We start from the raw sequence: 23,983 nt of genomic DNA, 5'->3' as shown, positions 1-23,983 counted from the left end.
AACTATCTCTTACTCAAACCATACCACCTGTTTTGTGTATTGTAGAATGAGCTGTGTAGGAGGCAGAATAATGGAAATGCTTTGGAAATAAACTACCTGAACTTACTTACAGTGGAAAAATAAAGTTAAACTGTTCACAAGTGACAGCCCAGGAAAGATCACTCTCTGTTCTAGTTTGTTTTCTTTCATCACTCAGAGCAAAATATTTTTCCACAAGCAGTAGTTCAGAATCTGACTTCTGTTAATTACATTTACTGTATCGAAAAGATCTACATTTAGTATTCATGTAAGTGCCAAACATTTAAATTTAGAAGAGCATGTATTTCTGTTTTCTAGGTGCTGGAGCAATTCTCATTCCTCGTTTAGACATTGTGATTTCCTTTGTTGGAGCTGTGAGCAGCAGCACATTGGCCCTGATCCTACCACCTCTGGTTGAAGTTCTTATATTTTCAAAGGAGCATTACAACATATGGATGGTCCTGAAAAATACTTCTATAGCATTCACTGGAGTTGTTGGCTTCTTGCTAGGTACATACGTAACTGTTTGAAGAGATTATTTATCCTAGTCCTAAGGTTGCATCTGGCACTCAACCACGCCCTCCTCCAAATACGACTTCAACATGTTTAGCTTCTGGCTTGAGGTAGAAGAAGCAGAGCTCTGAGTCCTCTGCTAGTATCTCAGTTTTGATAATTGTTAAAAGAAGAGCCAGAAAGTACATCGCCGTATTCTTAAGAATAGTGCCGAGTACGCTGTTGGGTTGGTAGAGCATTCAGACTGGACAGTAAACTAACTCTTTCACAGCAGTGCTGTACCGTTAGAGACCCTTGGTTTTATGCATTAGGTATATAGTTTTTAAAAATTCATTTTTAAATTTCAAATATAAAAAATTAAAGAATAAAAGCACTCTATTATTCTTCATATAAACACTTTAACCCAAAATTTACCTCTCTTCTCCCTGTGTTCTTTTGCTGCTGAGTTGAGAAGGTACAGGATTTCAACTATAAGGGAATTAAATAAGGCTATATAAATATACAATTTCTCCAGACCATCCAAGTGAATGTGAAAGTAGACTTTATGTATAATATAAAGTGCATTTATTATGTTTTTATTAGATAAACAATACTTATTATTAGCTGCAGCAAGTGTAGAAAACTCCGCCTAACCATAATACAAGCATCAGAAAATCCTCCAACTCAGAATGATTTTAATGCTGCACTGTGATGGTAATTGTTCTTCATACCATTCGAGAAGCACTAGGCCAGATTCTGACTTAGTGTTTCAGTCAAATTTGACAGGCCTTTGAAGTTTATCCAGTACAACCATCTTATTTGCCGTTGGAGGAAATAGTCTCAGAAAGGTGAAGTAACTTGTTCAAGACCACTCAGCCTTGAGATCAAGAAAACCTGATCTGATTCCCAGGCCAAGAATTTGTTTTTCACATCACATCGAAGAAGAACCAATTATGTTCTGTTTTAGTGTTGAGTCTATTTAATTCTGTTTCTAATAATTTTGCACTATGGCTTCATAAACCTCAGAAAGGACAGAAGTAGTTGTCTTTGAAACAGAATCGAGATACTCATTGGTGTAACTGCTGGCTGGTAGAACAAGCCCAGTTACAGTGTTTATGACTTGAGTTCTCCTTGAGTTTCTTAACTTTCCTTGGTTTTGTAGGCAGAAAATAGTTATTTTGACAAAATACGTGATTTGTGGACTCTTTCCAACCTTGTGGCTTTCCTAACCACAGTCTTTTACTGATCTGGATGTGCAGGATAAAAGAACTATGAAATGCATGCTTAGTTTCTTTCCTAAACAACAACAAATTTTCTTTATTTTATTTTATTCATTTTTATTTTATTTATTTTTTTCTTTTATTATTCATATGTGCATACAAGGCTTGGGTCATTTCTCCCCCCTGCCCCCACCCCCTCCCTTACCACCCACTCCGCCCCCTCCCTCTCCCCCCCACCCCCTCAATACCCAGCAGAAACTATTTTGCCCTTATTTCTAATTTTGCTGTAGAGAGAGTATAAGCCATAATAGGAAGGAACAACAACAAACTTTCTAATAAATATTGAGACACTCCAGGCATCTTCCAGAGAAGTACCTGCTATCACTCCATATTTTTCAAGCACACAAATCTCATTTGATGGGGAAGATGAAAAACTACTAAGCTTTTAAAGCATTCAGAATAGGATTGTCTCCTGATAATCTAAAAAGATTCACACTTTAAATCGTGAACTTTTTAATCAGCTTGATACAGTATTCTAATATATAATTCTATGAGATGCCATTAAGCTCACTGTATATATTCTCTATTTTTGTATGTAAATGTTAACTTATTCAGGTATTTTTTTGCTTACAGTATTAACTGGTCATCAAATATGAGCCTACAGATAGATCAGAAGCTTTATTTTGGTACAAATTCATAAGAATACATTTTTAAACATTTATATTAGGTATTACCAATAATTGTCATAATTTTATATTAAATTTGTTACATTGAGCCTTTAGCACACTAGGAGAATGTGAAAGAGGTCATAGGAAAAGTAGTCTCCATTGTACTAAGATTGTATAGTGTTGAATCCAAGAATGAAGTAGACATTTAAAAATTTGTAACTTGGTATAAAATGAGTTGAAAATCATTACTTAATAGAAAGCAGTATTAGGTTTTTGTCACCTGTCTTTATATGGTATGGCTAGCCTGTGCACAGTTTTATCTTTGTACCTGTTTATTTCCTTATGGAATTAAATGCAATTAAATTTTGAATAGTTGATCATAGCAATAAGTGATTTGTAAATTCAGTGCAAACACATGTTGAGCATTATTGTCAAGGAGGCTTATTCAGTGAGAAGGCTGAATCAACATCCAATATCAAAGTCACTCAGTTACAAAACCTTAAATACAAGAAAACAGTTGAAATGCAGAAAGGAAGAAGGGCTAAAAAAGGAAAGTTTTAATCCTTAACAAGAAACATTATTTAGAGGCAAAGTGTAAGTGCACTCTTACTAAGGACTTCTGACAATATTTTATCATTGGAGAATTTTTTTCTCTGATATTTAGTTTTAATGAGTCTAACATCCTCTACAGATACTTTGATTCTGCCGGCGTTGCTTTTGTTCTGAAGCCTGGAGAAGTGAGAGCAATTACATCTGTCAAATTCCGTATCTGCCATTGTTTGATCCATCACATTGTCACTAAGATGACTTCAGCATTTCTCTGTTACCACCATGAAGACTCTTCTGAAAGGTGAACCTTGTCTGAGAGCCACCTGCGTGGGTGAGTGAAGAAAAGCTGTGTTACCTGTGATGAGCTATCACAAACCAGTTCCCTCTGTTCCCTTACCCAAAAGAGTTGTCAGCATTCCAGTCAACTTGTTGGTGCACTGGTACCCAGATTTGCTGTCAGAGGAGCTTTTCCTCACATGGCCAGATTTCTTCACAATTCAGGAAATAAAAATTAGGGATTTTTTTTGTTGGTTAAAGACCAGTTTACATGGTATTTGCAAAAGGAAGCAAGTACTGTATTAGCAAATGCCACATTATGCTTTAGTTTTGCCTTATGGGATTCTTTATTAAAACCATTTCCAACTCTTTCAGACAACGCAGTGCATTTTTACAAGCAGCTATGATAGTGTATGTGCTGTAAATTTTGTAGCAGGGTTTGATTTTACTCAGTATTTTCATAATAGTTATACTTCAAAGTACTGTAAGATGCTAAAGTTCTATGTAAATGCCATTTTTAGGGGTGGAAAAGCATAGGTCTTACCATACCTTAATGGTCACATCTCATGTCTTTGCCATAGAGTCAACACAGCCGCAAATCAAACCCCTAGGACAACATACAAGTAGTTTGTTAGTAAACACTCAAGTTACCTTTATTAGAATCTGTTGAAGGGGGAAGGAGAAATTTTTTATTTTTGTTACAAAGGTTTTTTTTAATTATGCTTTTTTTTGGTTGTTTTTTAAAACGGTCTCAATGTAGCCCAGCATGGCCTCAAACTTCCCTATCCTCCTGTCTCTTTTTCCTGAGTGCTAGGATTACAGTCATGTACCATCCCCTCCCCAGAATTTTTTTTTTGCAGTGCTAGACAAACACTCTACCACTGAGATACATCTCCAGCTGCCCCTTTTTAAATATAGGCAATTATAGTCACATGACTCTAAAATTAAAGGATGTAAAAGGTTATATTCAGTAAAATGTTCCCCTCTCCTTCTTGTATATCCTTCCAGAAATATTTACTTCCACTTTTTTTTAACTCCAGTTGTACACTCTGTACACATGGTTCTACATGCCGCTCTTTTTCACCTAACAAGACCTTTGTTTATCAGATAATAAGAGAGCTTCCACATTCTTTTATATACGTAGTATTTCATTATATGTACATAAGTTCTCAACTGATATTTACATTATTTCCAACTCTTCTGGCATTACAACAATGTTGTCATTAATAATCCTTTAACTACTGATTTTATATAGTTACACATACATCTAAAGATAAAATCCTGGGATCAAAAGGTCTGATCAATCCGTATTTTGGTAGATATTTACTTTGAATTGATCTATATTAATTTTTTTTAGTGTGTAGAATTAGAAAGTGAACACCAAATAAGAGATATGAATCCAATTTGTGTTTCTACTATTTAATGGCATGAATTTAGGTGTTACTTTAAAATGCCTATTTTACCTCCTCAAAGCTAAAATCTGACCTTCCAAACTCATAGGGTAGAAAGCCACATAGTCCTTTCGCTTTGAAGAAAATTCTAAAGACTTAGGTCTTAAACAATAGAAACAAAAAAGTACCTAATTCTAAAAGAATATTTGAACAATGAAGCATTATCGTTGTAGTACATTGTAATATAAAAGACAGCAAAGGCATACCGGGTCTCTGGAGACAAAAACTGGTAGACAAACCAAAGGAGCCTTCATCTCATAAAAATTCTACCATTTATTCACCTGTTCATCAGCGGTCAATGGGCAGGGAGAAAATTCTGCAGGCTACAATGCAAGATCATTAAACAGGTAAACACACTGAACGTTATTGAAAATTGAGAGTTTTTAAAGGTATGATTTGAGTGTTATAAATTTTAAGCTCTGTTGTATACTCTACTGACTGTTTTTGGCATCAATTATATATCCTAGTTTTCAAAAGGATAAACAATCAATTAGTACAAACTAAAAGTTAGAAATAAATAAATGAAGAAATGAGTCAATTACTATTTTCCCTTCGTCCCTCCCTCCCTCCCTTTCTTCCTAGCCCCTATATTTTTTTCATAGCCTCTCAGTTTTCCTACGTGTATGTGCCCATCCTAATCTTTAAAAAAGTTTTTTTTTTTTTAATCTGGGGAGCTGGAGATTGAATCCAAGAACTTAAACATACTAGCCACTATCTACCACTAAGCTACATTTCCAGCTCTTCCATCTTAAACTTCATTACTGATAACAGGAACGATGGGGTGGAATGGGGAAAGCAAGGCACTAAAATTAAGTAAAAACATCAAGAACTGTAATAAAAGACTTTGGAATAAACTTGACCAAGGAGGTAAAAGACTTACACACAGAAAACTAGAAAACACTGCTGAAAGAAATTAAAGAAGATTCTTATGGGGAAAGACGTTCTGATTTTAGGGACTGAATGTCTTAATATTAACACATCAATAATACCCAAAGCAATCTATAAAGATTCAGTGCTGGGTTAGGCACAGTGGCTCATGCCTATAATCTCAGCTATTAGGGAGGTAGAGATCAGGAGCAACACAGTTGGAGGCCAGCCTGGGCAAAAGTTGGTGAAAGTCTCACCTCAACCAATTAAAAAGCTAGGTGTGGTGATACATGTCTGTCATTCCAGCTACCTGGGAAGTGTACATGGGAGGATTACTGTCCAGGTCCACCTAGGAACAAACATTAAGATTCTATTTAAAAATAACCAAAGGAAAAAGGGTTAAGGATGTGATTCAGGTGGTAGAGCACCTGCCTTGCAAGCAAGAGGACGAGTTCAAGTCCCAGTACTGCCAAATAAAGAGGAAGAAGGAAGGAAGGAATAAAAACTCAATGCTTGGCTGAGTATCTCAAGGGTAGAGTGCTTGCCTACATGTGGAAGGCCTTGAGTTCTATCATTAGTACCACAAAAAAAAAAATCATCTCATCACGGAATAGGGGGCTATAGCTCAGTGGTATTAGTGGTAAAGTGCTTGCCTAGCATTCTAAGGCCCTGGGTTCAATAACTAACAGAAAACACTCAATGTAATCTATATTGAAATTCTTTTTTTTTTTTTTTTTTTTTTTTGGCAGTAATGGGATTTGAAGTCAGGGGTCATTCTTGTTAAGCAGGTGCTGTACCACCTGAGCCACCCCACCAGCCCTTTTTTGTGTTGGGTATTTTCGAGATAGGGTCTTGTGGCTGGGCTGGCCTCAAACAGTGATCCTACTGATTCTCTGCCTCCCAAGTAGCTAGGATTATAGGTATGAGCCCCCAGCTCTATTGAAATCTTAATGACTTTGTTGCAGAAATAGGAAAATTCATCATAAATTCACATAGAATATCGGGAGACCTTGAAATTTTCAAAACAACTTTGTAAAAAAACTAGAGGTCTTAGTGTGGGACTCAAGAGGAAGAAGTGTTTGCCTGACATGTGTAAAGCCCTGGGTTAAATCCCCAGTCACACACACACATACACTCTCTCTCTCTCTCTCTCTCTCTCTCTCTCTCTCTCGTATTTCCTGACTTCAAAACCAACTACAAAGCTATAGTAATCAAAACAGTGTACTACTAGCATAAAGACAGACATTCAGACCAACAGAAGAGAATAGAGAGGTCAGAAATAAACCCTTGCATATAGGATCAAGTAATTTTCAATAAGAGTATTAACACCACTCAATGGGAAAAGGACAGTCTTTTCAACAAATGGTGCTGGGAAAATTGGGTATTCTTTAAAAAGGATAAAGGTAAATTCTTACTTTATGTAATATATAAAAATTAGTTTAAAATGGATCAAAGGCCTACACATGTTAGCTAAAATTTATAGAAACAAAACAAAACAACAACAAAAAATAGCTGGGCACCAGTGGCTCACACCTGTAATCCTAGCTACTCAGGAGACAGAGATCAGGAGCATCAATGTTCAAAGCCAGCTGGAGCAAATAGTTCATGAGACCCTATCTCAAAAATACTCAAATACTTGAGCTGGTGGAGTGGCTCAAGGCATAGGCCCTGAGTTCAATCTCTGTACTGAAAAAACAAAAAACAAACAAAACACATGGGAAAAGTTTCAGGGCACTGGGTTTGGTCATGATTTCTTGGATATGACAACAAAAGCACAGGGAGAAACAACAAAACAGATATATAGGAACATAGAAAAATTATAAATTTTTAGGCTGGGAACATGGCTTAAGTGATAGAGCATCTGCCTAGCAAGTGTGAGGTTCTGGGGCTGCAGATATAGCTCAGGGGTTGAGTGTTTGCCTAGCACATGTGAGACCTTGGGTTTAATCCCAAGAATTGGTTTAATCCCAAAAACAGGTTCTGAATTCAAACTCCACTACTGCAAAAAAAAAAAAAAAATCACAAACTTTTCATCAAAGGACGCTATCACTTAAGTGTCCATGAAATAATGAATGAAACTGAAATAGAAGTGGCTGACTATAATCCTAGCACTTGGGAAGCCAAGGCCAGCCTAGGCTATACAGTAAGATGTTGTCTTTAAAAAAAAAAAAAAAAAAAAAAGCCAGGTGTCAGTGGCTCGCACCTGAAATCCTACCTACTCAGGAAGCAGAGATCAGGAGTACTGCAGTTTGAAACCAGGATAGAGTCGTGCGGACTCTATCTTGAAAAAAACCCATCACAAAAAAGGGCTGGTGGAGTGGATCAAGGTGTAGGCCCTGAGTTCAAACTGCAGTACTGCAAAAACAAACCCCAAAAAACCAAAACAAAATGTATATATGTACATTACACCAAAATGTGTGTGTATATATATATATATATATACACATATATATATGTGTGTGTATGTTATACCAACATACAGATATACATTCATACCATGGAATATTACTCATCCAAAAAATGAATGAGGTCCTGTCATCTGTGACAACATAGGTGGATTTGGAGATAATTATTTTAAGTGAAATGAGCCAGGAACAAAAAGATATGTATCACGTGATTCCACTCGTGGGATATAAGGAAGTTGATCTCAGAAGGTGAAAGTAAATAGCAAAGGATGAGAATTGTGGGTGAAGGACGGATGGGGAAATGTGATCAATGGTTACCAAGTTACAGTTAGATAGGAGTAAGTTCTGGTGTAATATTACACAGTAGGATAAGTGCAAATAATGATAATGTGCTGTATATAGCTAGAAAAAAGGAATTTAAATGTTTTCAGTGTAAATGAATAATGTCTGAGCAGATACTTTTAACCTGATTTGGACAATACACAATGCATACATGTATGGAAATTCAGAAATATGCATTCTAGAAATATGTACAATTTTTATGTTATCAGTTAAAAAATTTAGTAAAAAAAAGCATGTGAAAAGATGTTCAGCACCTTTACTAATCATTAGGGAAATGCAAATTAAAATCATAATGAGAATCCAGTAAGACTGTAATTATAAAAACAAAGCAAACAAACAAAAGATAAGTACTGGCTAGGATGGATAGAACAGAAATCTTTGTGCACTGCTGACAGGAATGTAAAATGGTACAGCCACTATGGAAGATGATATGGTGTGCCCTCAAAAAATTAAAAACAGAGCTGAGTGCTAGTGCCTCATGCCTGTACAATCCTAAATACTTGGAAGGCTGAGATCAGGAGGTGCAAGTTTCGAGGCTAGTCACAACAAATAGTTCACAAGACCCCCATCCAAACCAATAGCTGGCCACAGCGGTGTGCACTATCATCTTCAGGAGGCTGAAATTGGGAGAATTGTGGTTCCAGGCCAGTCTGAGCAAAAAAAAGTCTGCAAGGCTCCATCTCAACAGAAAAAACATGGGCCTGGTAGTACGTGCCAGGCCAGCTTGCGCAAACAAGTTTGCAAGAACCCATCTCAGTGGGAAAAGCTGGGTGTGGTGGTGTATGCCTGTCATCCCAGGCATGCCTGGGCAAAAACTGAGACCCTGTCTCCAAAACAGTTACACCATAAAGAGCTGGAGGCAAGGCTCAAGCAGTATAGCACTTGCCTAGCAAGCATAAAGCCCTGAGTTCAAACCTCAGTACCACCTCCTCCCTCAAAAAACTAAAAATAGAAGGGTATAGTTCAATAATAGGTATGAGGCCCTTGGTTCAATCTGAAGCACTGCAAAAACAAAACAAAAACAAGCTGTGCACCACTGGCTCATGCTTATAATCTTAGCTACTCAGGAGGTAGAGATCAGGAGGATCACGGTTTGAAGGCAGCCTGAGCAAATAGTCTGAGAGACCCTATCTTGAAAAAACCAAGCACAAAATAGGCTGGTCGAGTTGTTCACGTAAGACAGTGCCTGCCTAGCAAGTGTGAGGCCCTGAGTTCAAACCCCAGTACCATCAAAGACAAAAAAGTACATCAGAAAGAAAACTTCTAATATGTTAACATGAAAAAGAACTCTAACCTCACAATTTGACTGACAGTATGGTTTGTCATTTAAATTTTAAAGGAATACACTCACAGTAAAAGAATTTGTTGAGGGCATCTTTAAAGGTATAAATATCTAAAAATCCTGAGAGCATAAGCACATACACAAACATCCCAATACATGCAGGCATACACCCAAGGCCCTTACCATAATGTGAGCCTTCACTTTTCCCTTCTGCACTATGAAAGTACTTCCCATCCCTATCGGCTTGTTTCCGTAATGTTCTTCCAGAGACTGTCTCATACAAGTCACAAAGTTGAGCTGTCCAGTTCTTCTTTTGGCTTTTACCTCAATGACCTACAGAGGACATAAATATACACACCACTGGGTAAACTGTAAAATTTTGTGTCAGAAACTACCAAAATGTACCATATAATTTAGTGGCAGCAAGGTAAACATTCTCTTATTTGCTTAGTGTACCCAGATCTGAGTTGAAATGTCTCAGTCCTCTGAGTCTTAATGACATATGCACCTACACATCTCTCTCTCTCTCTCTCTCTCTCTCTCTCTCTCACTCTCTCTCTCTCTCACACACACACACACACACACAAACACACTTACTTTAATAATAAGTCTCCCTTCCCTTCCTTTCTTACTTCTCTAGGATATGGCATATACCACCACTCATCACTTATTAGTTGAGATGGGGTTCTCACTAATTTTTGCGCTGGCTGGCCTCAAACCACAATACTCCTGATCATTGCCTCCTCAGTAGCTGGGATTAAGGGCATGAGCCACCATGCCTGGTCTTTATTTATGCTTTCTTCATTTCTCCTAAATTGAACTCTAGAGATTTAATATATATGTTATGGTGATAAAAGGTTAAGAATTCCCTGGCTTAAAGAGATTAACATGGGGGTGAGGTAAAAATGGTTACATTTTCCTATAAAGTTCTGGACTATGTTTTTACTGTTAGGTATTTTTACTTCTCTACCTCATTTCTCAAAGTAGCTGAAGTAGCTATCTCACAAATGCTAATACTGAAATCATCCTTTCTGCATACAGAGAAAAATATGAAATTATCCTTATTATTTTCTTGCTACAAGTTTTTGCTACTACCATTTCTATCTAGCACAATATGTGATTAGTCAGAAATAAGCAAATTAAATTGCCTATTTGTTACCAAAAAATAAGCATTTTTTTTCTGCAGGGTACATATAAATGTGACTAATTCACCCCCCAAATTAATACCTTGTTATCATTTCATTATTCAGAAAAAGATATTGCTAAGTATTCTTTAATTTGAGACAGGGTCTCACTGCATAGCCAGGCTGGCCTCAAACTCCTAACTTCAGTTTCAAATTAGACTTTCAGATCTTTCATATTCAGGGCAACATGACACTGGGCTATGTAAGAGCTTTCACTTTGGTATCAATGATTTTCTTAGGAAAATTCTCTTCTGAGAACATCCGAAGAATGCTGTTTTTATGAACACAATCACCTTGCCAGAACACAACAAGGGGATTGGACTTTGAGCACATGATAAAAGCAAGAGCACACAAGGGAGGGGTGAGGATAGGTAAGATACCTAAAAAATTAGCTAGCATTTGTTGCCCTTAACGCAGAGAAACTAAAGCAGATACCTTAAAAGCAACTGAGGCCAATAGGAAAAGGGGAACAGGAACTAGAGAAAAGGTTAGATCAAAAAGAATTAACCTAGAAGGTAACACACACGCACAGGAAATTAATGTGAGTCAACTCCCTGTATAGCTATCCTTATCTCAACCAGCAAAAACCCTTGTTCCTTCCTATTATGGCTTATACTCTCTCTTCAACAAAATTAGAAATAAGGGAAAATAGTTTCTGCTGGTTATTGAGGGGGTGGGGATGAGAGAGGGGGCGGAGTGGGTGGTAAGGGAGGGGGTGGGGGAAGGGGGAGAAATGACCCAAGCCTTGTATGCACATATGAATAATAAAACAATAAAAAAAATCACCTTGCCAGGTTGGCCCTCACTGGCAAAAAGATTAGCCAGTAATGCACATCCAAAATCATGATGTTTTTCACTGTACTTCTCTAGAAGGCACCTTCCATCTTCAGGGTTAACACGGGCAAAGTAACTGCCATTCACAGGAGGGTTGTGCTCACTCTCTGCTTGTACAACTGGCATAAACTGAAAAGAACAGAAGACAATTGGTCAATCTTGGTATTCCTGTGTAGAGAGGATATCTTAACACAATGACATGTTTTACTTCAGACTTCAAGGCATTTTATTTCAAGTATCTCCCATATATATACAAACACAGAAATTATTAGGTATTTAATTTTCTATACAAAAAACTGGAAAAAAAATGCTACAGTTTTTGTCTTAAATGTTCCCCAAAAGCTCATGCTTGAAGGCCTGGTCTCCAATGTAGCAGTGTTCCAGAGGTGGGGCCTTTCGGAGGTGATTGGATCATGAGGGCGCTGAGATCATGAACAGATTAATTCACTTACTGATTCATACCTTAATGGGTTTGGGGGGAGGGGCTTTGTTACAAAAGGGATTCCTCCCTCTCTTTGTCTTTCTCTCTCTGCTTACTAGCTGCCATACCAAAACCTCTAAAATTGGGAGCCAAATAAATCTTTCCTCATAGGCTGGTTATCAGGTATTTTGTAACAGCTATGGAAATCTAAAATGTTTACAATTATTCATTTTCTTTTTTTTTTTTTTTAAGGGATTTTTTTTTTCATTTTTCTTTTATTATTCATATGTGCATACAAGGCTTGGTTCATTTCTCCCCCCCTGCCCCCACCCTCTCCCTTACCACCCACTCCGCCCCCTCCCTTCCCCCCCCCCAATACCCAGCAGAAACTATTTTGCCCTTATTTCTAATTTTGTTGTAGAGAGAGTATAAGCAATAATAGGAAGGAACAAGGGTTTTTGCTGGTTGAGATAAGGATAGCTATACAGGGCATTGACTCACATTGATTTCCTGTGTGTGGGTGTTACCTTCTAGGTTAATTCTTTTTGATCTAACCTTTTCTCTAGTTCCTGTTCCCCTTTTCCTATTGGCCTCAGTTGCTTTAAGGTATCTGCTTTAGTTTCTCTGCGTTAAGGGCAGCAAATGCTAGCTAGTTTTTTAGGTGTCTTTCCTGTCTTCATCCACCCCTTTTACCTTCCTTCTTTTTTTTTTTTTTTTTTTTGAGACAGGATCTCACTTTGTAGCCCAACATGGCCTCAAACTCACAATCCTGCTTCAGCCTCTGAAGTACTGGGATTACAGATGTGCACCATTACACTTGGCTATAATATCTCTTTCTCTGAGGGCCTTACACTTGCTAGGCAGGCACTCTACTACTTGAACCACTACACTAGCCATTGACTACAATATTTCATACAATGGTTCTATGACATTGAAATATTTGCTTTAAAATTTCTAATTTATCTTTTTACTATCCTGAACACTATGGAAATTAAAGCTCTGGACAAGAACTTGTATGTCTATTGACTAACAGTTATATCTGAAGAGGTTATAAGAGAAAGGGCAGACTGAAGAGGTCATTCACTCCTGTGCTCATGAAGAAACAGTGATGTTTTATTAGCATGTTTACAAGTACATATTGCTAGTATAGTCATATATGGTATAGTATTTAGTAACAGCTATTAACTTTTTTAAGTCACCATCAGATTACTCTTTGGTATGCAAGAAAGAGTTGACTAGATCACTAAATATTCTATTCATCTTCTAATCCAAAGCTGCCTTTATATGAAGAGGAAAGATTTATAGAGAAGTGAGGAATCCTATAATATGTAAGAATTGTCAGGTGTGGTGGTGTATACGTGTAATCCCAACACTCAGGAGGCAGAGAGAAGATGATCTTGAGTTCAAGGCCAGTCTACATATCGAGACAGTGTCTCAAAAACCTAAAACCTTTTACACTTTGAAATACATTTTAAAGTCTTCACAGAATTCCCCAGAGTCTTAGATTTATCAAAGACTCAACCTATTCCCTGATAAAATCTGAAACTAAAGGTTAGTGTTCCACTACAGTTAGACAAATTGGAGCATGTACTCTAAATTGTAGCAAATCTGTAGCAAGATATGACATCAACCACTTATAATTCACCAGAAAGGATTTTAAGTGGGGCAGAAAAAGAAGGATAAAACAAATGTGAAATCAACATAATGATGATATGGATGCTCACCTCAGAAGTGAACCCAAGAGTCTGAAATGGGCCTGCTCCCGCTCCAAGAATAAAAGCTCCAGGTAAGCTCCAGGTAACTAGATTTCTTTTGCAATCATGTTCAGATCATAAACCTATAAAGAGGAAAAAATTATTTAAATCATAACTCATAAAAATTTCCTGATTTACATTTTATAACTTGAGTCCAGTAGCACTTGCCTGCCACATAATAAAGAGGAATAAACCACCTTCTACAATCTTCATGGAATGTGAAGCGTAAATGCACACTTACTTTTTTTTTGTTTACCAGAGGCATTAAGTAAGGCACACCTCCTACTTCTGCAATTCTGGTTTTCCCACAGATGCCTAAAAAACACAAGCCATCTTACAAACACACAAACATATAATTCAAGTATAAAATGCCAAAAACGGTAATTTATTAAAATTAACTTCTCCATTCTCATACAGTTTTACAAATAGCAGGGGTTGGAAGATGTATAAGTAGCTAGTACTCCTGTGCTATTTTATTTATTTATTTATTTATTTTGAGGTGCAAAGTGACAGAGTGTTATTAGGAAAGGAAGGAAAGTAGAAGAAAGAACAGAGACTCCTGCGTGGGGCGGGGGGGGGTGGTGGCTAGAGAAAAGCAGTCAAGCCCAAAGTCAATTTATTACTGTTATTTTTTTGTGTGTGTGGTACTGGGGTTTGAACTCAAGGCCTTGAGCTTGCTAGGTAGGCACTCTACCACTTGAGCCACTCTACCAGCCTCTTCTGTCCTGTTTTAACTGTGTCCCAATATCATCATATGGAAGCATGGCTTGACATAACTGACCTATAGGGCAACTAATAGGGCCAAAGTTTGGTTTGGGTAAGGTTTCTAGAATTAATCTGTAATGCCTTACTCCCTTAAAAATCTATTTTGTCTGGGGGTGTGTGCTTGTTTCTTATTTTGGCTAAATTTGTTTTTAAATTTAAATCATTTTATTCTTGTAGAATATATGTTCTTTAGATCCACATTGGGAAATTCTCTCCTAAATTGTTTATTCCCAAGATTGTTATGCAAATAACAACTAATAACAGATAAGTTTACAGGCTAGGAGCTTTCTACTTGTTTTTTTTTCTTTTTGGTGCTGGGGATTCCTGACCCCAAGCCTTGAGTCTACTGAGAACAAGTTCTACCACTGAATTACACCTCCAGTCCTCTGCTTACATTTTTAATTATTATCATAATACAGCTAGAGACGAGTTGGGCAAAGGAACTTTTTAAAAGTGTAAGGTGGCAAATAATTATCATTTGAGAAAAAGTAGTCTTGCCAGTTTTATGCTAACATATTACACAGCAAAGTACATTTAATTGCTCTATTTCTTCAGCTATGCAGATAGGTACATAAAAGTCTTATAGGTCCCTTTTGTAACTGGGGATTTAGAAAATGTCTTCCATGGAATCAGCAGAAATGCATAGACAAGACTTTCATTAAGTGACAGTGATGCTGAAGTGTAGAGAAACCGTTAGGGAATTCTTTTAGTGCAGAGAAATAATAGCTAACCATGATGACTGTAGAGATAAGAAGAGGAAATTACAGGTGAGGTATCCTACAGGCAGCCAGAAATACTGATTTATAACTAAGAAAAAGATCTATTACACATATGATTTAAAAATTATTTTCTCCAGGTAATGACTGAAACCACAAGATAGATGGAAACCACAAGATAGATGGAAAAACCTGAAGAAAACAATACTATTCCAAATAATTTCAAGGTGCTAAGAGAAATTGCTATCAGATACACAAACTTTCTAGAATGCAAACATGTAATTATAGAATGTTTAAGCTGCAAACACCCAAGAAGGACAGTCATCTGAAATCCCCTAGTTTTAATCTATCTGAGGGTAAGCTACATTAAGCAGCTTACTCAGGGTAATGAAATTTGTATGTGTCAGAACAGAACTAGGCTCCAGGAATTCTATGGCAAATAACCTTTAAATAAAAGATGTCAATTTCATAATAAGAGAATAATGCGTTTACCTCCAAACTCTTCATAGTAAGGTAATGGGAGAAGATTAGACTTCTGAAACAGATAGACCTGCATTAAATCCTATGATTCACATTGAGTCTTCTCAGCCCTCACAGCTCTCATCTATAAAATGGAGTTAGTATTTTACCTTGCAGTATCACTGTAAAAACTAAGCCATCATATATAGTTATCTATAACACTGACTATTTTACTCAACCAATGTTATTTTCCTTCCCTTCTCACTTCAAACAGTGGATGGTAACGTGGCAAATTTGTTAAAGGGTTAGAAGTATTTAATAGATGAATCAAATATAGCCAGTATTGAATAAATAAAACTAAAAAGTAAAGTTAGTTTCCATAAAAGTCACTTGAACAATTAAAAACAAAACTTTCATGTGGTATCAAGATTGTAGCCCATTAAGTATCTATTATGCAGCCAGTGAAGGTTTTGAAAGTACATAAAACACAGTCTTTTCCCACATGGGTATAAAATGAAATTTCCAACATCTAAAAGCAATAAGCACAGAAATTAGTCAAAATATAGCCTAAAAGTTGTAACAATATATTTTTTTTTATAGATAAAAATAACACTGGCTTTAGAAAAAGATTATGATTGAAAACCAAAAGCATGTAAAAACACAACAAACAAGAAACAAAAACCTGCTTACCTTTTACAGGAAAGGTAAATGGTTCTTTAGTCAAATCAGGGCAATCAACTACAGAGACCTGCACATCAGCAAAGTTATCTTTTAGCCCCTTTTGCATAACTAATAAAGACATAAAAAAGGATTATTTAACATTAGGTAAAAATGTGGTCACCATATACCAAGTATTCCTTTAAATTTTCTATGTGTCACAGTTAGCCTAAATTTATGTAATAAAAAAAGGGGAAAAAATTTTTTTGTGTGTGGTACTGGGGTTTGAACTCAGGGCCTATACCTTTGAGTCACTCCAACAGCCTTTTTTTGTGATGGTTTTTTTTGGGATACGGTCTCTAGAACTATTGGCCTCAGCTGGCTTCGAACCAAGATCCTCCTAATCTCTGCTTCTTAAATAGCTAGGATTACAGAGCCACTGGCACCCTGCTCTTTTCTTGTTTTGATGGTGTTGGAGATGGAACCTAAGGCCTTATCCATGTGCTTCAGCACATGCGCTACCACTGACCTACAGCCCCAGAAATGGTTTTATTAATGAATATAATTAGACTTTGGTATAATTAGAAGATATACTAAAGCACATAAATATTTTATCCACAGTGATTACCAACCACTGAAGATAAACAGACTGCACACCTGTGAGGGCTTTCTTTGGGGGAAGGGATTCTAAAAACCTATTGAAATGTAAATATTTAAGTTTTTTAAAAAGTAAGGAATCACATGCCATAACTTCAATGAAGGTTACAGACAAATGCTGAACTAAAGTAACCAGACATAAGCTGGGCATAGGTGGCTCACACCTGGGAGCTACTTGGGAGTCTGAGATCAAGAGAATCATGGCTGGAGGCCAGCCAAGGCAAATAGTTTGAAAGACTCTTATCTCCAAAACAACCAGAGCAAAATGGACTGGTGGTGTGGTTCAAGCTGTAGAGTGCCCTGAGTTCAAATCCCAATACTACACACACACACACATACAAAAGCGAGAGAAGAGAGAGAGAAAGACACTGAAAGAAAAGATCCCTAGCTGTATTGTAAGGGAAAACAAATGACTGGTAGGTCAAAAAATACTAGCAAGATGGATTATTTACTAGCTACTACTCAATTAGGAAACAAAACAGGAAGCTTGTAAGAGGAAAGCAACAACAAAACAAAAAATGAGTATATTTCTTGACTTCATTCTTATTAGGAGAACAGAAAACTGATTAACTATTTGGGAAAATACACTCTTGAGAAATAAGGGAGAGTTCTACATAAAGCTTAAAAGGCTGTCAGGTAAATGTCAGAATTCTAACAGACTTTACAGTTTTGGATTAGTAGTATTCCTGGCTTAATTTTATGTCCCCATTTTTCCTTTTCTCATCCATCTCCCCTCCTTCTAAATGATCTCGGGAAGCTGCTTTAAATTGTTTAATAAGGTAAAATACATAAAACACACAGGAATCTAAGCAGAGTACTGGCTGTCTCTCAAATCAGAAGGAGGGGACTGGAGGATGTCTCTCCGCAAGCTCTAAGCCCTGAGTTCATTCAAACTCCAGGACACCAGGAAAAAGAAGCATGCTTGGGAACGTGATTAAAACACAATAGGAGATTATGTATCTGCAGAATATTGTAACTGGCAAAAAGTTATCGCAAAATTCTGCAACTCTTTGGGCATTATACTTACTTAAACCTCGGAGTACTATAGTCATTTTCATTGTAAAAGTTGGTATCATCAAGAATCTATAAATGGTGAGTTTAGCTTTTTTAGAGGGACAGAATTTTGAACTTTCCCATCCCCCTAAAACACAACCCCAGAAATTGAACTTTCTCAATAAAATCAGTACAGAACAGATAATGAAATGGAAAACTCTGTATCAAAAGTACCATTCCAATAAGTAAAATACAGGTAAAGATAAGTAGTAGGCTACATATATATGTTAGAATCTTTTAATTTTTTTCTTGGACTACTTCTTAGAAATGCAGTTAGTATTGTTTTTACCTTCAGCAAGCTCCTCTAGATTTGGCATATGAAAAGAAAATTCAGTACAAGCCATTTTTCTTTCTTCTTCAGGTGTGAGATTGTACAAATAAAGCTATTGCTGGAAAATGATCACAAAAGCTCACAGTGCACCAAGCTTGATCAGTCACTGCTCTGGAAATGAGCATTTAAGAGTTCAGTTACCCAAAGAGAGCAAAGGGCATTTAGACTCTTCTATCCTCACAGAGTCTAGTTACACAACAAGGGAAACCATAGATGCTAGCATTCAGTGTTCCAAATGAGCAACAGACAAGTGACCTCTCTTAATACTACTGTGTTCCTTTTTGTAGTGCTGGGATAGAACCCAGGGTTTCATGAACACTAGGCAAACACTCTGCCACTGAGCTATACTTCTAGCCCAATACTGTTATTTTAAATGATTAATATTTAAAATAGACTGACAAGAGAAAATGCCAAAGGAGAAATAAAAAAGAAAGCACTTACAATTCATTTCTTTGGTCACTTACCTTGATAGAACCTGCAAGTTTCTAATGGATGACCTAAGGAAAATGAGTCAGTCTTTTTTTTTTTTTTTTGGCAGTACTGGAGTTTGAACTCAGGGCCTCATGCTTGCAAGGCAGGCACTCTACTACTTGAGCCACTTCACCAACCCAGGAAAATGGGTCGTGAAACAAAAAGTACTTACTAAGGATTATGAATAAATGTTTAAATGGTTGTAGCAAAAGTATGTATGTTTTAACATATACGAAATGTATAGCTACATATATATATAAAACAACAGATAATAAGAATTTCTATAATAGATAATTTGTGTATCTTATCTACATTTGACTTTTAAACTAAAAATTAAGTTTCTTAAACTATTATTTTTACAAAAGAAATTTTAAGTTACCAATAAAAATGTAAACCTATGGCACAATTAGCTTCTGAAATTCAAATTTTTACTTTAAGTTACAAATAAATATACTTTCATAGCAAGCAGATTTAATATTCAATTTTTCTGATAATATAACCAATTTGTTATCTTACACTAAGATAGTAAATAGGTATACATACATAAAGATTATAGCAAATAGGTATACATATGTAGAGATTAAGACTTACCTGAAGTGTTCAAGTGATGAGGTATATAAGCGCAGTAAAATAAATAAAATGAAACAGGGAAAAGAAAAAAAATAAAAGGTGAGTGGAGGAATTTCACTCCAGACCAATCACAACAGGAAACAAGGCGCACAGACAACTCTTAAGGGCATTTGTTTCTAAGAGCACTGCTGGAACATGAGCCAAAATTGTTAATAGAACACCTCACTAATCTGAGCAGTCTCAGTTTTATCATGCTTCCTCAGCAAATGTGGTCCCTCACAATCACTTGAAATAGTCTTGCAAACTTTTTTTAAATCTTCCAGACTCATAGGTTCTTAGAAACTGGATTTCTACTTTTGATGACGTTTCCAAACAATGTATCATCCATAAATTTGCTATGGCATACATTAAGGACTTGATATTTAACATTGTTTTGTTTTGTTTTGGTAAGAGACAGATCTCCCTATGTTGCCCAGGTAGCAGGAACTCCTGGACTCAAGGCATCCTTCTACCTCCTTAGCCTCCAGGGAAGCTGAGACAAGTGACCTTTACTTTAGCACTTTATCAACCACTAGTTTTTATTGTCCTTTTGTTATTTAATATACATAAGCTGAGATGGGCATAGTGCATTCCTATAATCTAATCTACTCAGGAGGCAAAGATCAGGACTATGGCAGTTTGAGGCTAACCCAAGGAAAAAGTTAGTGAGACCGCCTCTCAACAAACAACATGGGCATGGTGGCACAGACCTGTAAAGAAACACTGGCAGGAGGACTGCTGGTCCAAGGCTAGCCCTAGGCAAAATCTCTAGACCCTATATGAAAAATAATTAAAGCAAAACTCTGGGGGCGTGGTTCAAGTGGTAGAGTATGCCTAGCAAGTGCAAGACCCTAAGTTCAAACCTCAGAACCACCAAAAAGCAAATAAATAAATAATAATCTGTCTTCCAAATTAAATATAAATAATTATTGATTATGGACCCCAAGTGCTATATAATCATACTTCAATTACCTTAAATACATTTTTGAGTTGAATAATTTAAAATTGTTTCTAAGAGTAAGACATTTTCATTTTCTTTTGAAATACTTTCAGATTGACATATTACAAATAATTCCTATAAAGCTGCTGGAGTGACTCAAGTGGTAGAGCACTGCCTAGCAAGCCTTAAGGACCTGAATTCAAATCCTAATACCACAGAAAAAAATTCCTACATACTTTTAACTCAGATTTCCCAAATGTTAACATTTTATTATATTATTTATGAGGCAACCAGCAGGTACTTACTTATTTATGAACATGTCAAAGTCTACACTCTATACAATGAATAGTATATTCATTTAGTGTCTTTTTTTTTTGGAGACAGGGTCTTGCTACCTAGTAGAGACTGACTAATACCTCCCCCAACCAATGCTGGGATTATAGGCATGACACCATGCCTGGTTTTAGTATATTTATCCATAATGAGGTTAATAAAAAGCACTTTAGAGCTGGGCCCTGGTGGCTCACACCTGTAATCCTAGCTACCTAGGAAGCAGAGATCAGAAGAATCACAGTTTGAAGTCAACACTGTGCAAACTGTTTGTGAGACCCTATCTCAAAAAAACCCATCACAAAAACGTGTTGGTGGAGTGGCTCAAGGTGAAGGCCCTGAGTTCAAACCCCAGCACTGCAAAAAAAGAAAAAAAAAAGGTACTTTATGTATTTATGCTTACTGTAGAAATAAGAACTAATATAAAATCCTTTATTATCTCTAAAAGGTCAGTCAGTTTGCTTGTTTTATTTCCACTCCAAACAGAAACAAAGTTCAACCCTGGGAGGTTACAGCCTGAATAACTGGATTAGAAATGCAGAACTTCAGGTAGGCCAATGGCAAACAAGGCAGGGTGGTAGTACAGGTATAGCACTCTTGAGTTTAACTGTGATTATGTTTGCTTTGCTTGTTCCCCCTAGACTGTGATCTCTTATCAGTCTTCCATGTACCTAGCATGCAGTGGGTACTAGTTCAGTCTCTTTGTCTACTTATATTTTTACTTTTTTATTTTTAGGCAGTACTTGAGGTTTGATCTCAAGGCCTTGTGCTTGCTAGGCAGGTGCTCTACCACTTAAGGCCATGCCCCCAGTTTGTGCTTTTTCAGATACAGTCTTCTAATTTTGCCCTGACTGGCCTCAAATCACAATCCACTTGATCCCTGCCTCCTGAATAGCTGGGTTTATAGGTATAAGCCACTGTGCCTGGCCCTCAATTATTTATTAAATGTTCACGATCTACCAGACTTGTAAGGCTCTAAGACAGGGCTGCCTTTGTGGGTATGCAAGTAATGCAGTCAGTCATACAGGGTCACCATATTTATATATGAATATGCTGTCACTGTATTAAAATTCTTAACTATGCATGAGTGTGCACAGTTAAATAGATAGGTAGGTAGGTAGACAGACAGATAGATAGGTAGATAGATTGTGTGTATGTGTAGTGCAGGGGATCAAACTCAAGGCCGCACATTCTAGGCAAGTGCTGTATCACTGAGCTAAACCCCTATCCAACAATGTTACATTTGAACTTGTGTTTTGTCTAAGTGAAGTCTGTTAGGTCAGTGAAACATGAGCAGGACCCGAGGAGAGAGGTGCAGTGTATGGGTCTTCCTATGGTTGCCACCCCATTCATATTAGGTGACTGTAATGCCCCACTAGCACAGAATGCTGTTGGATCTACAAGGTGTGGAAGCTCATGAAGACTCAATGTTACCAGGAGCTGATGGCTCATGCCTGTAATCTACCTACTCAAGAGGCAGAGATCAGGAGACTTGTGGTTCAAGGCCAGCTTAAGCAAATAGTTTGAGAGACCCTATCTTGAAAACACCCAACACAATAAAGGGTGGTGGAGTGGCTCAAGTGGTAGAGCCTTTGCCTAGCCAGTGTGAGGTCCTGAGTTCAAACCCCAGTACTGTCAAAAAAAACCCCAAAAAAGACCCAGTGTTGCCAGATTCCATAGAATGTTGATAGAATGTACATGTATCAAGAAGTAAAATTCTTTTAAAAAAAAGAAATAAAAACTTATGGATTTAGAGTTTGAGACCAGATGGAGCAAAAGATAATGAAACCCAATCTCAAAAACAAAATAAAAAGAAAAGGGCTGGGGAGTTAGCTCAAGTGCTTGCCTAACATACAGGAGGCCCTGGTCCAATCCCCAGTACTGCGGGAAAAAGAAGTAAAATAAAAGCAGGTGAGTTAGTTGTGTACTGCATTTCCACTGTTATAGCAAGAACAAAATACATATGCTTGTATGAGCTATGAAATACTGGGACATGAACACTGTGACATTTCAGTGATTATGCATACAAGCTAAATGTCCTTATACCTGTATTTAAAACTAGTATTACATAATATAAAGAAAATGGTAAAGTAATGATAATAATTTTAATTTTTCTTTACTTGAAAAGGCATTAAAGTAGTACTTTTTTGGGGGGTGGGGTGGGACTGGAGTTTGAACTCAGGACTTTGCACTTGCAAAGCAAGTGCTCTACCACTTGAGCTACACCTCCAGCCCATTTTGAAGATGGAGTCTTGCAAACTATTTGCCCAGGCTGGCTTTTAACGTCAATCCTCCTGATTTCAGCCTCCCAAGTAGCTATGATTAGGTGTTGAGCCACTGGCACCAGGCTAAAATAGCAAAATTTAAAACACCAGAACACATCAGGGCAATTCCATAGGTGAAGGAGCTTATATTTTAGTACGTTTCTGGGGGGACAAGACCTCACTATAGGGCAGCTTTGATCCTCCTCAGCCTCCCAAGTGCTGGGACTATAGGTACCCGCCATCACACCTGGCTATTTTCGTACCTGTAATGACACTTCTCCCCTTCTTTTCCATTGTCATTTCGCATTGGGCCTTACAAATCACATGGCTGGGCCTGCAGGCAAGCGTTCCTGCTTGTGACTAGTGTGAATGTGACAGTGGGACACGCGATGACGTCCTAGAGCTGACAGTGATTGCAGAGTGGATGCAATGCCCTGGGCTGTCCGGATCAGACTTTTCGTCCTGGAATTGTTCAATATTTGAAGCAAAGAGCCCATATTTCTTTCCATGTCTGTCCTGTTCTAAAATGACATTCGCTATTAAACTAAGAATAGACAATAAACTAAGAATTTCCTGCTTAATTGTACAAGAGGCTTCAAGGGCAAAACAAACCAGTTTATTCCTTCATTAAAAAAAAACAAACTGCTTTTTTTCGGGGGGTGGGGGAACCGACCTAAACTAACACTGTAACCCAGAAGCCTCAGGGAGGGCTGGCTGGGCTCCGGCCGTCCTGGAACGTACGAGCTCCACCTAACACGGACTGCGTGCGGGCGCCGCGCACACTCCAGAAGGCCAGCCTGGCACAGGCAGGGGCCCGGCTCCGTCAGGCTCAGTTGACCCAAGACTTGTCAAAACATGACTGCCAACTGCACTTACCGCATCGGCTAGAAGAGCCCATGGCCACAGAGCGGCCTCCTCTGCTCAGTCAACTCCTCCCCCTCTGGCGGGGGCTTAGACTCCGCCCCTCA

General features: G+C 37.5%; 1 pseudogene; it reads right to left on the bottom strand.

The window, feature by feature from the left end:
* Positions 1-2,393: 2,393 nt before the first annotated feature.
* On the bottom strand, positions 2,394-23,934 carry LOC109678736 (ester hydrolase C11orf54-like; annotated as a pseudogene).
* Positions 23,935-23,983: the final 49 nt, after the last annotated feature.

This window comes from Castor canadensis, chromosome 15 (genome assembly GCF_047511655.1).
Source record: "Castor canadensis chromosome 15, mCasCan1.hap1v2, whole genome shotgun sequence".
Taxonomy (NCBI): domain Eukaryota; kingdom Metazoa; phylum Chordata; class Mammalia; order Rodentia; family Castoridae; genus Castor; species Castor canadensis.
Note: the sequence above shows the minus strand (reverse complement) of the source record. Positions and strands in the feature narration are given on the sequence as shown.